The 9,995-nt window shown below is 39.3% G+C and overlaps 1 long non-coding RNA gene across 3 annotated transcripts; it reads left to right on the top strand.

Annotated features, from left to right (window-relative positions):
• The first annotated feature begins 886 nt into the window (after positions 1–886).
• On the top strand, positions 887–7,802 carry LOC135259517 (uncharacterized). 3 transcript variants are annotated; one of them, XR_010331295.1, is made up of 4 exons: positions 887–6,268; positions 6,375–6,530; positions 6,980–7,072; positions 7,399–7,802. It is a non-coding gene; the product is annotated as an uncharacterized LOC135259517 (long non-coding RNA). The 3 variants fall into 3 exon arrangements; XR_010331296.1 differs by having other exon boundaries at positions 887–5,431; XR_010331294.1 differs by having other exon boundaries at positions 894–6,530.
• The last annotated feature ends 2,193 nt before the right edge of the window (positions 7,803–9,995 follow it).

Below are 9,995 nucleotides of genomic sequence, written 5' to 3' on the forward strand. Positions count from 1 at the left end.
TGAAGTTATTATGAAAATAAATCGGTTTGCGCCTGCATATTTTTAAACATGGCGCCTGAAAACAAAAAACACAAAAAAATGCTACGAGTACTCGACCAATCAGAAATGTTCAGCACTGCAAGCTCCACCCAAAAGGTTCCTGTACTTTCGGAAAGTACTACCCCCCGAGCAGGAACCTTTTGGGGGTAAAATAAAGCCCCAGGAACTAAATTTAGACCCTAGTTCCTGCGGTGGAAATGCACTGAGTTCCTCAAAAGGTTCCTAGTTCCGGGGTATAGTTCCTGCGGTGGAAACGCGGCTTTAGTGGTATTGTATAATGTGTATATTTCACACTAATGTAAGCGTTAGTTATTAATGTGATAGTTTTTGTGAAGCATGCAACAGTGATGACGTGAGAGTTGAAACATTGCCAAAACGTGGTGGACGGTTGAAAATTGTTTTCATGTCATCCCATCCACATAAAAGAAAACATACGAGAGTACAGACTATAGAAATACATACAAGAGTTCATTATTACAAATTTAGGTACTGTACCGCATTGTGTGACAATTTTTGCATTATTTTTTAAACTGATAGCAATGTTTTATCTTAAACATTCATAAGGGGCTCATGTATATGCTTTATCTCATAAAAAACGTTTTCAGCGTACAAAAATGCCAAGTTACTCACACATACAAGACATACATCGTCTATAACTCATTCAGTCAGACTGCCAAAATCCAGGCCTGCCATTAAAAGTATTGATATCAAAATGACGCCAAGTTACGGTACTACAAACAATATAGGCTATCTTGCCTCGCCAAAATTAAATCAAATGTATTCCAAAGCAATGCTACCCAATATTTCCTCATATTTTTGTACGTTGAAAACGTGTTTTTTATGAGATCATTTCTTTTTGCAAAGCGTTTTAATATGAGAGTGAGAAATGCGAAGTGACCCTGTAAGAAACGGTTGTGGATTATGGCTATCCCTGTGTGAATTTGTACAGTCTGATGAGCGTGTACCGTTTAGCAGTTTCGGTTTGCTATATATGTAAAACAGTGGCTGTGACAAAGGGTGCGGTGGCGTAAGTGTAAACGCATAAGAAGCGCAGGTGAAATACGGTTAGTGTATGTACTCACGGATTTGACGGCCATCTAACGAGCCTTGATTGACAAAAGAATCAGCAAGCCCGTAGAATTAGAGCTCCCTAGGTCGCAACTTGTATACCCTTCTGTCCTGCTCCGTTGTCTGTTATTTCGTGGAGATGCACTTTTAGTGTTTGTAAGGTTTATAAGGCATTTTGATTACAGCCCGACCAATATTTATTTGACTTTTTTGACGGCATCGGGATCGGCAGTTATGCCGCCGATGTGCCCCGATTTTTTAAATAAGTATAATAAACAAAAAAACAATGATTATTTATCTGTACTTGTCTGGTCGAATGTTGTAATTGCTATTTACTAGAATTATCCAGTAGAGGGCGCTCTAATACAAGTGTGAACTGCAGCAGCTGACGCGCTACTTCTCTAATAAGACGTTTGTCACTTGTGTCTCATCCAATATTCTCCACTGCAATACTTGTCTGATTCGATTGCCGCAATAAAGGTATGTATATTTAGTGAAAGTGTTTAATTAAATGCGTTTATACGACCACTGTTTATCAATCCTCATTATCAAGCGAGCGAGCTAGCTAACATATTTGGTTCACTTTAGCAAGCTAGCTGGCTAGCAAGCCTTTATGAAGTGGCAGTGAGCACATAAGCAGCGTAGGAACTACATTTCCAGAGGACATTGCTGTAATCTCAAATAAATAAAAATAAAATGGTGATTGATTGTATTACACATTTGTTTTTTTTATCTGAGATAATGATATTAGCTACTATATGATGCTGTGTAAATAGCCAACGCGTGATTGCAAGCGAGTGTGTCATCTAGTCATGTAAAAACGCAGATAAAACACTTCTAACGTGGATCATTTTAAGCCATGTTATCTAGCTTTGTCGTGATAACATGAGAAGGATTGCTGTTGGAGAAGTGAATCAAGCAACAGTTAGCGCGGGTAACCTGCACGAAAGCGCATTGTAGTTTTTTTCACGTATTTCATCCGGTCAATTTAATTTCATCTAACGTTACACTTGATTCACTCTTAAGCTCTGCTAGATAACGTCTTACTCTTTGAGATCATGTAGTAGGAATAAAATAAGAAAATATAATTAATGTACTGAGAATAGATACTAAGAAATAATAATAACAAATTAATAACAACAACAACAATAATAATATTCATAAAAATACATGTTTGAAACTGGAAAACTGATTTTTTTAAATTAATTTTTTATAGATGGCTGGAAAAGAAAGGAGTAAAAGCAAGGTGTGGAGTTATTTTGATTTCACACACTTAAAGATGGTGTTAAAATATATATTTAATTTAATATCTTTGTGTGTTTATTTTTATTTGTTTGCTTAAGTTAAATGTTCTTAAATATAGAAACTTTAATAAAATAAGTTTTTCAAATTGATTTGAAAATGTTGCACTTTTTGACAAAATATTGGTCAAAACATTGATAATCGGTGGGCTAGGACTCTCCAAAATCGGGATCGGCATCGGACCAAAAAATCTGGCATCGGTCGGGCTCTAATTTTAATAGGCTTATTTGCAGGTAGGAATCCTCTTCGCTGTTTTGCTAAGCTAGAACCGGAAAAGTTGATAGTGGAGAATAGGAGCAGACGCATATGTCCCAGCAGGCTTTGCATATGAGAAAATAACAACAGTGTGAGAGAAATTAGGATGAAATTATGAAATTGCGTAGTTGAAACAATATGTTTTTAGCAGAATGGGCATGTAAGTGAAGGTTGACATGATCACAGACTATAGTGCGAAGTAAATGAAGTGACCACGAGTGAGCTTAGTTTCCTTATCGAACGGTATATATAACAGTCTGTAAAAAGTATTGATTGTTAAACTGGAGGGTTAAGTAACGTGTGAAATCTATTGCACTGATATGCTTTTTTCATGTTCAGTACTAGTAGTTATAATTATGAGTGAGTCGTGAATTTAAATGTAATGTTTTAATGGGGAGTTGCAGAACATACGTAGTAATTGTTTGTATGTGGCTAGATAGAGAACAGGGCGAGGTAACATGAATGTAGAAACGTGGCGTTTGCTGATAAGAAGGTTTTGTAGGGTAGCCAAGTGAAGAAATATAGTTAGTAGAAATGGCACAGTGGTGAACTGGTGTAACTTTTTAAATAAAAGGAATACATTTGCCGTCATGAAATGCATATGGGTGGCCGTGAGTGAGTTTTGGTAAAGCAAATATAAGCGTAAGAAAACGTTAGTTTAAAAGAGGAAAATATCTGCCTGCGGGCGAGGCGGGATTCAATCCTTCAACCGGAGGTTTACCAGTGTGTGACTTTGTTAGTGCAGCACCATGACATAGCTGTTCAATGTGTGAAATATCATTAGCAAACCTGTCTGTGGTTTTAAAGAACACAGGCGAGTAAGCACAGAAGAGCTCCCGTTGAATCCATATGGCTCTGCAATATTGTAGCCGGTTAATAACTGAACGTGCAGACGGTACGTCATAATACTTCTCATAATGCAGTGTATACGTTCGGTGAACGGCGGGTAGATATGGTGCAAAAGCAATAATTGAGAAGAAGTAGACAATTATTAGTAAGGGTAAAAGCAGGTTGAAGAAACGTGTTCCTAGCTGGGCTTGAACCTAGAACCCTGTATTCCCAAGACTGTAACCTTGCCCACTAGGCCACAGGCGGACTAGCTGTTTAAACTGGAAATGTTTCAGAGGAAAAAGGTATGGGTATTTTGCGTGTGTATGCACGTTTTTGATTGGGTCGTGTAGGTGAAGATTTGGCTGGTGTCGGTGAAATGTCCAATGGGGAGACATGTTGTTACTGGGATAGGCGGCAGGAAAAATAAGAGAAGAAGGAGAAAACGCAAAATCCCCTTAGTTTGGGGCTTTATTGTGTGGACATGAAGTTGTTTATGAAATCTGTCTGAAATGGGGTCAGAATGTACAGAATGTAATGTTTTTAAGGGCTGAGTGTCTGTGGCTGTTGTGGTTATTTCTGTGGGGAACCCTGAAAAGTGGCAAACTCTCGGTGCTGTATAGGTATGGGGCATGCCCCCGCCAAGGCGTAACTTGGCGGGATGGCATACCTGCCATCCCAATAATGGACAAAAATCATTTTATTCTTTTTCGATAAGTTTCTGGACCCCTAGATATTTTAGACCACTGTACTGACGGAAAGCTTGTAATTCCCACTTATAAATGATGCAACAGTGAGTTTCTTGAGTCAAAACAGTTGATTTGTAGTGAAATACGTAAATATGTTGTGATGTACAGCAATGCATAATTTAGACATTTTGGATAGATTTGGAGACATTGGGTACACTGCTTAGTTTTTGCTTCATAAATCTATAGTAGTTCTTCCTTATATTTTATGAACTTGTGGTCAAGAAGTTTTTGATCCAGCACATGTGTAGTTTAACCTGCTGTATATATGAAATCTCTCAGTATTTCATTGCAAACTAAAAAAGTGCAAATTCATTTTTGATTTTGTCTAAACAATTGCATTTGTGGCACATTTCTTCTTCAAAATTATGAATATAAATTAATCTGCGTTAGTATTGTAAATTGTCTTGCTACAAATGTCTTGCTTCATTTAAACCATTTTTCAAGTCTCTGGTGTTCACATCTGGAGTTATAAAGCTTTAAATAAGGTACCCCCTAAATGGGCAGGGATGGCAAGGTTTGGTATGTGCGCTAAGGGGTTAATTAATGCAGTAGTATATGAACTGAACAAAGCGTTAGTAAAATGGAAAATGTGTTTATCTGTGTTTTGGCGTAAACTAGCCTATTCAAATTTCACATTTTAATACAACGTCAGACAACCATTAATTATCACATGGACAGGACAAGTATGGCATTTGTAATTAACGTTCATTTTGCTGTATGAAGGTGTAGGCTAATATGACTTTTTCCTACAGAAACGGACTGTGTGCTGCCCACTGTCTCAAAGGCTGTGCTGTCCGCGTGCCTGCATCTACCAACATCTCCAAGACCCTATGGAACAAGTTCCATTTATCAGACATTAGGCTTTCCTTGCTCCAATTTAGTGCCAGAGTTCTCCTTTACCATTGTTGAGAATAATTTCAGATTGCACCTTGCTGTATTACACTGTCTATTTCCTTCATTTTGACAGACACACCCATTATAAAATGGCTGCTCCAATGAAGCTCAGGGTGATTCTGGGACCAAACAACTCCCAAAAATGGGTCCTTCCCAATGGGATGCCTGCGTCTGTCGGTGAACTTTCAGACCAAGTAAAGAAATAGTGTGGAGTAGATGGGGACTTCAGGCTTAAATATATGGATGGTGATTTCGGGAATTAATTCATCAACTTGCTCTCAACATCAGATGTGAAGGTAAAGTAATCCTTACTTCTACCACCAGCTCTGATAGTCCTGTTGCACTTGGAATGCCTGATGACATTGTAACCTTAACCCTGTTGCCTCCTTCCCAAGCAAGCACCACATCCCATTTTTTGAACAGCTCCCTGTCGGTGTCTCAGTGTGACACAAATATACTGTCATCTCCTGAATCCACCACCTATCGCACTCCACGTCCTCAAGGTCCGCTGGACGGCCTAGTGGCATCTTCCCAGTGCCTCGGTTTTCTTATGATACACAGCTGGAGCTGGAAAAGGCTAATGCTGCTTTCCAGAAGGATGGTACATTGCATAATCCTAGGCATAAACTTAAATGTGCCATCCTTGATGGCTTAATAGAGGAGATCATGAAGTTTAAAATATACCTCTGACTTAGCCAATGCTGCCTCAGCCCTTGTAAAACCCCATCCTTGTTTAAGAGAGCCAGGGTCAGTCTGTGGTTATGATGGATGGAAGGTGAGCCTACAGTTTAAGCTTGGAAACTTCAGGAGGCAACTTCGGGAGCTTGAAACTCCAGAGGTTACTGTCAATGCCCTCAAAAACAAACCTAATGGCAAATGCAGTCCTGCCTACAGAAAAACTAAGACAGGCTGAAGTCAATTACTACCCCAATTACCAATCAGGTGAAACAACGGAGACACTGGAGCAGACGAGAGTGCTTCTGCTTGCAGAAGTGAAGAAAAGACACAATGAGGAGAATGTCAAAAAAATGATGGACAAGACATTTGCTCTGAGAAGATGGGAGATTGTTCAAGACTCTCCTCTGATTGTGAATTTTAAATTGAGGTGGCCAGCTCTATTTCAAGTGAATGAGGTCAGTGGAACATAAGTATAGGACCATCCCATGTTTTTAATTACTGAAAAAGATTGAATCAAAATACATTTTGTGTAATTGTCTTTCTTTAAATATGTGCTTGTAGCTGGAGGCGGAGTTCAAATGAATAACCACAGTCCATCTGCAGTCCCAATTCTTTTCGAGGCTGGACTTGCTTGCCGAGAACCTGATGGGGGTGTATGCTAAGAAAGGTGGTGTTGCCGGAAGAAAAATAAGATCCATTATGGCACGCATGTCCCAGGTATGGCTATGAAACGGTTGCAAAACTAAACTAACATTTTCCTTGTGTTTGCTTAAAGAATCAGTGACTGTCAACATGAGAAATAATCCAATTGAAATTAAGAAAAAGAATGTAAAAGATGTTTTTGCTAATCCTGATAATCATAATGTACATAGTTGGTTGCTGTACATTACAGAACACTGCTGTTTTCGTTTAAGTTCAGTAAGTTTGCACGAGGATTTCACTGGATTCTCTCCTAGTTATGTTGGTTTTTATCTTACTGAATCTCAAAAATAAACTGAAGAAGTTGAAATGAAAATCCAAGGATGTGTCTGCTCAAATCCTTCTGTTCAGAATCTTGTATTTGTAAAAAGCATTAGGAATATCGTGAGATGAAACCAATTGTTGGCTTGATTGACATGGTGTCCCTGATGTTTGTTTCATGTTGTCTTTGCACTGCTCTTTCCTAGAATGAAACCATTAACATCAAATGTGAATGCCTCCTCCGTAGTCTTTGTGTTTACTTGAATGAGGATCCAGAACACCTTGTGAAAGAATACAAGGTGTGTTTACCAAATTTATTTTAAATAATTCTCTAACTTAATGCATCCATTTCCACAATAATATAACCATTTTCACATTACATTGGTTGTCATTTTCTTCATAAAATCTAACATGCAATCTAACACGCAATGGTCTTTGTAGAAATGGAGTTTCCTGTATCAAGGGAAGAATTGTGCTAGTCTCAAATAGTCAGATGGTAGAAAATAAGGAAAATATATTATTTAGTGATATTTACTAAATATTAAAGTCCACCTAATTGTCCAAGTGTTGCTAAAAACTGCATCACATAGCCTATCTTAAACAAAACAATTATGTTTTGCTTCAGGCTACTGGTGAAGAAGACTTTCCAGGGGAGATGGCAGAAATGGCCATGGCCATTTTTGTCATTACACACAAGGGTGCAGAGCCCAGAGAACCCATCAAACATTGGAATCTTCATGGAGGGGGTGGAGGTCCTTAGTGAGTTGAGCAGCGTGCCTTTGGCAGTAGCCATGTTTCTGGGTCTCACATATACACTTAACCTGAGCTACCCATCAGTGCACAGATACACTTTTGAAGCTCTTCAAAAGATTGTTATGCAATCAGATGACAAAAAACTATCGACAAAAGTGCAAACACTAAAAAAGACAAGCTTCACATTAGTGAGAAGCATTTTTTTTTTCTTTCACTTTTTAAACTTGTAAAATTTTGGAATATTGATGTGAAAGAGAGACACTTTCCAAATCTGTGATTTTTTAAAATACAAGTTTTCTGCAGCAAACTGGTTGTCATGTGCTTTCCTAACCTAGACCAAGTAGGTTGTAAATGGTTTCAGTTAAGTCTTCAGTTTTAGCAGTTTTGAGGTAATGCTAGATTAGATTTATTTGTTTAATCCACATAATCAAATTGGTTCACTGAAAGCTGTAGTAACAAAGTAACACCACTACATTAAGTTACATGAACATTTCTTCAATAAGTCAAATAAACCCTTGTAAAATAATTTGGAACAACATGGATGAAATTAGTTTGACCTACTCAAATAAATCAAGTTCATCCAACTTGATCACATTAGATTGAAGTTACCACAGTAAATTACATTCATTTAATCTGTCTTAATTTTGTTAGATCAACAAAATTACTTAACTTTGAAAGAACATGATTTATTTTTGTGGAAATACTTTCCACAATTAAATTAAGTAGATGTAACAATTTTTTTTTCAGTGCATAAACTCATTTGGGAGCTTATCCAGAAATAAAGTATTTGAGCCCTCAGAGAGAGGACTGCAAAGAAACAACTTACAACTGCCCTACAGTCTTCTCTCTGAGCCTGCAGAAACAGCAGGCTGCATCTCTTCCAGAGCGAAGGTGGCGCTGGCTGCCCCTACTTGTTCGGGAGTGGTCTCAGGCTTGGGGGCAGACTAAGGCTCAGGAAGAGTCTCGGGATCTGGGGTGGTCTCCTGCTCACTGTTCCGGTCCTGCTTTTGCATACACTCAGTGGCAGCACTGGTCACTGGCATAAGTGTGCAACAGACTGTCAGCGTTACTGTGGTTTTTTTTTTTTTTAAACGCGGACAGTGTTCAAGGGTATAGTGGTAATTCTGTAATAGCTCAATCTAGCAAGTTATCTGCCCTTCCAGCTCCCTGAACTTCAATAAACATTGTAGTGTAGCATAGTCCATGTTGATCTTGAACTCGTTGCCCTGTAGATATGCTTTGAAATACCACTGCCAACAGCTCCCACCTGCTGACACAATAGTTGTGCTCTTTTTTGCTAAGTATATGACTGAAATATGCCACCACTTTCTTCCCTTCCTTTGTGAGTTGTGACAGCACCCTCTCAGTACCTACAATGCTATCATCAGTGTCTAGAACAAACTGTTTTGTCAGGGTCCAACATGGTTAAGATCGGAGAAGTGACCTAGCAGTGTCAAGGCAGCAAAAGGCCGTTTATCAGGCCGGAGACCACTGAAACCTCTTTGACTTCCCAGTAATGGCATACAGCGGAACGGCAGTGCTAGCAAAGTCTTTGAAGCATCTGTAGAACAAGGCTCAGCACAGAAAGGTGTGGACCTCTTGTTGCAACCTAGGAGTTGGCCATTTCCTTTCCGCCTATACTTTTGCTGGGTCAGTAGCCAGATACTGGTGCATGATATACTGGAATGCACCAGTATGTCACCTAAACTGACTATGCATGCTGCTTCTGGCACGTCTTGCAACACTCGCTCCATTAGCCGCTCAAACATGGCAAGGCTATTTGTAAGCCCAAACGACATCATGTTAAATTCCCAGTCTACTCCGTGTAGTAAAGGCCATCTTCGGGCATGTAGCGACAGTGAGGGGGACATACTTGCAACCACTACGTGGGTTGAGTGAACTAGGGTTGCCACCGTTGATTTGTGAAAAACCGGGACACTCTGACAATTCTTTTTTTTTCTTAGGGGGGGGGGGGGTGCGGTATTAAACCATATTTGCAAATATACTATAGCCGCGTTTCCACCGCAGGAACTATACCCCGGAACTAGGAACCTTTTGAGGAACTCAGTGCGTTTCCACCGCAGGAACTAGGGTCTAAATTTAGTTCCTGGGGCTTTATTTTACCCCCCAAAAGGTTCCTGCTCGGGGGGTAGTACTTTCCGAAAGTACAGGAACCTTTTGGGTGGAGCTTGCAGCGCTGAACATTTCTGACTGGTCGAGTACTCGCAGCATTTTTTTGTGTTTTTTGTTTTCAGGCGCCATGTTTAAAAATATGCAGGCGCAGACCAATTTATTTTCAAAATAACTTCAAATCAAACTTGCATGTTATGCGGCGCAGTAGCCTACTTTTGGTTATAGCCTGCCAACGTCTTGGAATTATAACATGTGCTCTTCTGCTCTTTTCTTGCTTTAGTATTCGTTTTATAAAATGCTAAGCATTCGTGCTGGGACAGCATATTACGTACTAAA

Source organism: Anguilla rostrata, chromosome 7, assembly GCF_018555375.3.
Source record: "Anguilla rostrata isolate EN2019 chromosome 7, ASM1855537v3, whole genome shotgun sequence".
In the NCBI taxonomy this organism is placed as follows: Eukaryota; Metazoa; Chordata; class Actinopteri; order Anguilliformes; family Anguillidae; genus Anguilla; species Anguilla rostrata.